This window comes from Arvicola amphibius, chromosome 3 (assembly GCF_903992535.2).
Source record: "Arvicola amphibius chromosome 3, mArvAmp1.2, whole genome shotgun sequence".
In the NCBI taxonomy this organism is placed as follows: Eukaryota; Metazoa; Chordata; class Mammalia; order Rodentia; family Cricetidae; genus Arvicola; species Arvicola amphibius.
In genome coordinates this window covers 115,435,636-115,441,374 of record NC_052049.1, presented here as the reverse complement: position 1 = coordinate 115,441,374, position 5,739 = coordinate 115,435,636, and positions in this window count along the sequence as shown.

Sequence of the window (5,739 nt, the reverse complement as noted above, 5' to 3'; positions counted from 1 at the left end):
ATTGTTCTGAACCTCACTTGGTCTGAAGATGGAACTCTTCTCACCTGGTTCCTCTCTCTCACCACTTCTTTTACCAAATAGTTGGCCCGATGATTTGGTGACACTGGGGTAAGGAAGGTGCTAAGGTTTGGGCCTGGTTTAGTTATGACGCCACATAGGTTCCTGTGGTTAAAACCTAACCAGCAAAGTAATGGTCTTAGGATATGATGAAAGAGTTATGAGGTGCCTGTGGGGAGGTCTTTAGATCTTTGGGGGTGTGTCCCTGTGTTCTTGTCCAATCCTTTGCAGTCTCAAGAGGGAGCTGTTGTAAACTGAGCAAGCCTAACCCTAGCCAGTTCTCTGCTTTCCACTTGAGGTATGATTGCTTGTGAAAGACTACCACCATCGCTATTCTCCATGAAGTATTAGAGATAATGTCAGCCCTTGCCACAGAACTGTCTGTTAGTCACCTTTTCTCATGGCTGTGACTAAACACCCCACAAGAAACAGTTTAAGCAAGGGCCGGTTTGGTTTTCGTCTTGTGGTTTGAGGTTACAGTCCATCACAGTCAGGGAGGTGGGGAGGAAGGAACAGTTCAAGAATGGGAAGGCAGGAGAATGAGGCTGCTCGCTCACATCATCTTCAGGAGGAAGCAGAGACAGAAGAGGAAGTGGGGGTAGGCTAGAACCTCAAGTTCTGCCCCTCAGACATCTACTTCCTCCAACTAAGCTCCGCCTCTTCAAGGTTCCACAGCTTCCCCAGACAGCGCCACCATCTGGAGACAAAGTGTTCAATTACACAAGCCTGTGGGGGTCGTTTCATACTCAAACCATAGCGGTGTTTGGACTTCAAACTTACAAATCCATCAGCTACATGAACTTCCTCCTAGATAGAATGTCAGGTATTCAAAATGCTGCCTAACATAAAAGAGCATTTCCTTACTTTATGGACATGAAAAATACGGAAAAGACCAAAATGGAAAAGTGAATTAAATTCATTGCATTCAAATTAAGAACTTAAATTATTAAAAAGCCTGAAAGAGTAAAAACATTAAGCTTACGGAATAGATAAATCTACCTGCAAAACATCTATCTAAAGATTCATACCCCAAACATGTAGAGAATCTTGTAAGTCAATAAGGAAAGGTGAGAAAACTTGGAGTGGGAGAAATGTGCCAAAAGACTTTACTTGGCCTTTCTTAATGAAGGCTTCTAAGTAACCAAAAAAAAAAAAAAAAAAAAAAAAAGCTCAAACTTTTTGGTCATCTTCATCAAAATGACTACAATGAAAGAGGCAATAGACAAGTACTAAGAACATAGGAAAACCAGAGTTCTCAAACACAAGGTAGGAATATAAATAGGAACAGGCACTTGGAAAAATGGTTTGACAGTATTTGCTAGTGCATAATATACATAGATCTTAAATGCTTTTATGATCAAAAAAGTATGCACATACTTATTAACACAGGGACATACACACAGACAGACAGACAGACACACACACACACAAATGTTCAGAAGAACATTTTATATGTGGTAAATAATAGAAGCCACCCTAGTGCTCATGAATAACAGCATGGATAAGAAAGTTGGGATCAGTCACAAAGGGGACACTATAGAGAATGTGTGAATTATAGCCAATTTAGCTACATGGATGAGTCTCCCCAGTTCAAAGCTGAATGAAGAACCCAGCTATAACTGGGAGCATACTACATGTCTCACTTACAGAAGAGTCAGAAGCAGGCACCACCTCCAATCTATAGTTAGGACAGAAGTCATATAGTAACATTGTGGCAGGAGAGGAACAGGAGGTGAACTCTGGAGGGGCTGGTTGAATATTACGTTTCTTGGTTTAGTTCTTGGGCTCATGGATGAACATAGGTGGTAACATTTGCTGAGTGGTGTGTTTCTATCAAATTTTCTTCACTTCTACCATGATTTTTTCCCCTTCTTACCAAACATGGAAAGTAAGCAGAGAGGCTGAGGAGATGGCTCAATGGGTAGGAGAGCTTGCTATGCAAACATGAGGACCATGAGTTCAAATCTCCAGCATCCATGTAAGAAAGGGGCATGGCCAGAACACGCATGCCTATAACCCAGAGCTGTGGGCTGTGCAGCAGGGTCCCTGTGCCTTGCTAGCCACCAGCCCATCTCCAGGTTCAGTGAAAGACCTGCACCAAAGGAGAACAGCACCCTGGATATATTCTTCTGTCCTTCTCATGTGCACATGCAGGAGCATGCACCTGCAAACACACACACACACACACACACACACTCATGCACATACAAATAAAAATGAAGAGAAACAGAGGTAACATCCATCTGTGTGTCTATTCTTATTGTAGGTATGCTGCTTTGCTAGATATCTGCTGCCCTCCCAACCACCCTAGCACTCAGGTCTTAGATGCTTACCTAAAGCTGAGGAGAAAAATCTGCAGAGGCTATGAACTGAGACCCCGTTTGCATGCGCTGACTTGGGATGTGCACGGACTCATCCTTCCTCCACATTCTGCTGCTTTTGAGGCAAGAGCCCTGACTTCGGAGTTCAGCAATCTTGCTTTGAGTCCTTATTCTGGCATTCATTCTCCATGATCTTGCGCAAATCACTCCTCTGGCTGGTTCTTCATCCTTTGACTTATATATAATTCAGGGAATTTGAGCAGGAGTAGCGAACGTGATAATGGTAGAGGGACCGATAGTGTACATAACGCATGTGCCCTAGAGCCTTGTACTCAGCCAACACAGTGTGACTTTTCTCTGTTTAAAACTGACTAGCCACATATGCCCTTCTGAGCAGGGAGCTGAAAAGCAAAGCAGAGTTTACCATGCTCCCCTACTGGGTGTCGCCCTTCTAGGAGAATCAAATGGAAATGAATATCAGGGCAACTTTGGTGGGAAAAGGGGCAATGTTCAGCCCCAGGGGTATGTGAAGGGAATCAGAATGCCCTGCTCTGGAATTGAGGGCATTTACTGGGGATCCTATGCAAATTAGTTCTAGCTTGGTGATTTTAACATCAGCTAACAAAGTTGAGTCCATTTTGTCCTTGACAGGAGGAGGTGGAAGTATCTGTGGGGGTGAAGAAGGGGGGGCTCTCAAAGGCTGCAGGAGCTGCAGGAGCTGCAAGAGCTGCACGGGAGAGGGTTCTGCAGTCCCTTTTCACACAGAACTGAGATCAACTTTTTGTTAGTCCTCCAAGAGCAGCCAGGAAAGTGGCTGGAAGGTAAATAGCATCTGTATTTGTTCAATGTCATGTCTCCGCTCCCCAAGTTTCAGGATGTCTGCTGAGGCACTGCTAGTTCCTTGGGGTAAAAGCAGGGGTGCAGGACACTGGTGCTGTAGGTGCGCCCTTCAGGGCAGAACAGAGATGGTGTTTTCTGTGAGCATACAGTCATAGCTGCTTTCTGAATGAATGTGAGGTCCATGAGAAACTGGCTAACAGTCACTCTCTTCCCCAGCATTACTTGGAGGGCCATCTTTTTGTGTCCACAGCTAAAAGACTCCTTTCCTTCAGAAGGCTCAATGGTCCATGCTATGGGACTAGTGGAAGGAAAGGAGGAGCTTTAGGAAAGAGGAGATGGGTTGGGGAGGTGGGTAAGGAGCATCAGGAGCCAGGCCCCATGCCCCACTCACTCCTGTCATAGAAGTCTTCATTGCTGTGTTCCTAAATTGTACACATTGATCTGCTGTGTGTAGGGCTGCATAGCGGGTTGGCACGTTGATGTGCTGTGTGTAGGGTTGCATAGGGGATTGGCACGTTGATCTGCTGTGTGTAGGGTTGCATAGGGGGTTGGCATGTTGATCTGCTGTGTGTAGGGCTGCATGGGGGTTTGGCAGGGGCACTTGAGTGTAGCAGGCCTACATGGGAATACAGATACTTGGGTTTGGGTTTAAGTGAGCTGTGGCCTGAGGGATGGCCTGACACAGGGATCCCAAGTGTTTATTTCCCTCCAAACAAGTCCTCTTGGAGATTAGAGCTGTCAGTCAAGGTTGTCCAAGTGTCCACCCCCAACACTGTCATCCTGTCCTTGAGGAGAGGAGAGATGGGAGGGAGGGAGCCAAGTGGCCTGGCTGCTTGGCGTAGGAGGTTGGGGATGTGGGATGCTTCTACACTGTTCTGATCTATGCCGGTCAGGGTCATGAACCTTTTTATTCCCCTGAGAAAAGATCCTGGCTCAGGGCTCTGAATTTAACCTGAGTATAGCCTATCTCCTTTTTTATTTTTTCTAGTATTAGTATCTTGATTAATCACAGACCAATTGTTTGTTTGTGTTTCATTTGTTTTTAAACTGCCAGGCCTTCACATGCCAACCCTCTCTTCTCCGAAAGTGACTTTGATGAAAGCCTGAAGTTTTAAGGGTCAGCTGTTTTCTAGTGACTTGTTATTGGAAAATATAGCATTTCCCCTAAATGAGACAAAGGTCCCTCCCTCCTCCCGCTCCTCTTCACCCCTCCCCCTCCCCTTCTCCTGGCGTGTCATAACTCTAAAAACGTCTGCAAGATACTGTTATTTATTCTTCTCCATTCTTCCCTCAACTCAATTTTGGGCAGAGGCCAAAATCTTGTAGGAAACAAAGAGGCAGCCATGGAATAGTCTCCTTCAGAGCTCAAGTGTTTGTTCTTGGGGCAGCTGTTTAGCCTTTAATGCTGGGAACTGGGAGTAGAGTGAGCACTAGGGAGATACAGTAGACCAGGGTACACTCAGAACCCCAAACCCATGGCTCAGAAACTGGGCAATTATGAAAGACCCACTTGTGATGGGAGGAGGGCAGGCAGACAGTCCAGAGGGAGCCTCCTTCCAGGTAATTGCCTACTCCCAGGGTTAGCCTTGGTGAGATATACAGTCTGTTCAATAAAGCTATTGTGCTTCTCCTCAGGATGCCACGAAGGAGGATGATTGCTTTGGAACCTAGAGATAAGGAACCCAGGTGGGCTAGGGACCCCATGGGGCAGAGAAGTCTAGGGGCAAGTGTCCTTACTTTTTCCTTATCCTCTGGGCTATGACTCTTTTTTAGTGGGAGACTGGATACCCGTGTCCACTCAAGAGCTTGACCCTGGTCTTTCATCTTGCAGCAAAGTGGGGCAGGAGGGCTCTGGGAAGGAAGAACTTAGCTTGCAAAGTGTGGGTACAGGATTCTGCTCCTTAAAAGAGGGCAGCTCTCCTGGGCCAGCTATATTTTGGTAATGAGTCAAGGCAGAATTTCTTTCCCAATATTCTGCTGCTGTTTTGTTTTATATTCTCTCCTTTGACTTATTTTATTTCTATTCAGGGATAGAATACACACACGCGCGCGCGCGCACACACACACATGCACACACACACACACACACACACATGCACACACACATGCACACACACACACACACCCCTCTAGATTGAGTATCCAGACTGCTGCGGAGGTCAGAGTGCACTAGGTCCACAGTCTAACCTGAAAATTCCCTTCAGACAGATTAAGACAATCAAGGGGCAGGTCAGGAACCACTGCAGTCCACCTGACTGATCCCTGGCCTTCAGCCCTCCTCAGCCCTATTCCAGTTGTCTTAGGAACAGAGCTAAGTTAGGAGGCAGAAACAAGCAATGGAAAGGCAGTCCAGGCCTGTGCTGGAAGAAGTTTGATAGGGCCCAGCACAGTCAAGGTTGGAGTCGGGAGACAGGTAGGATGGTGAGGAGGAGAGATCCAGGCTGCCTTGTAAGAAGTGGAGGCTGGACTCTAAATAGAGGGTAAGAAAAAGGGTCCAGTTCCAGTTGGGGGGCACTTGTCT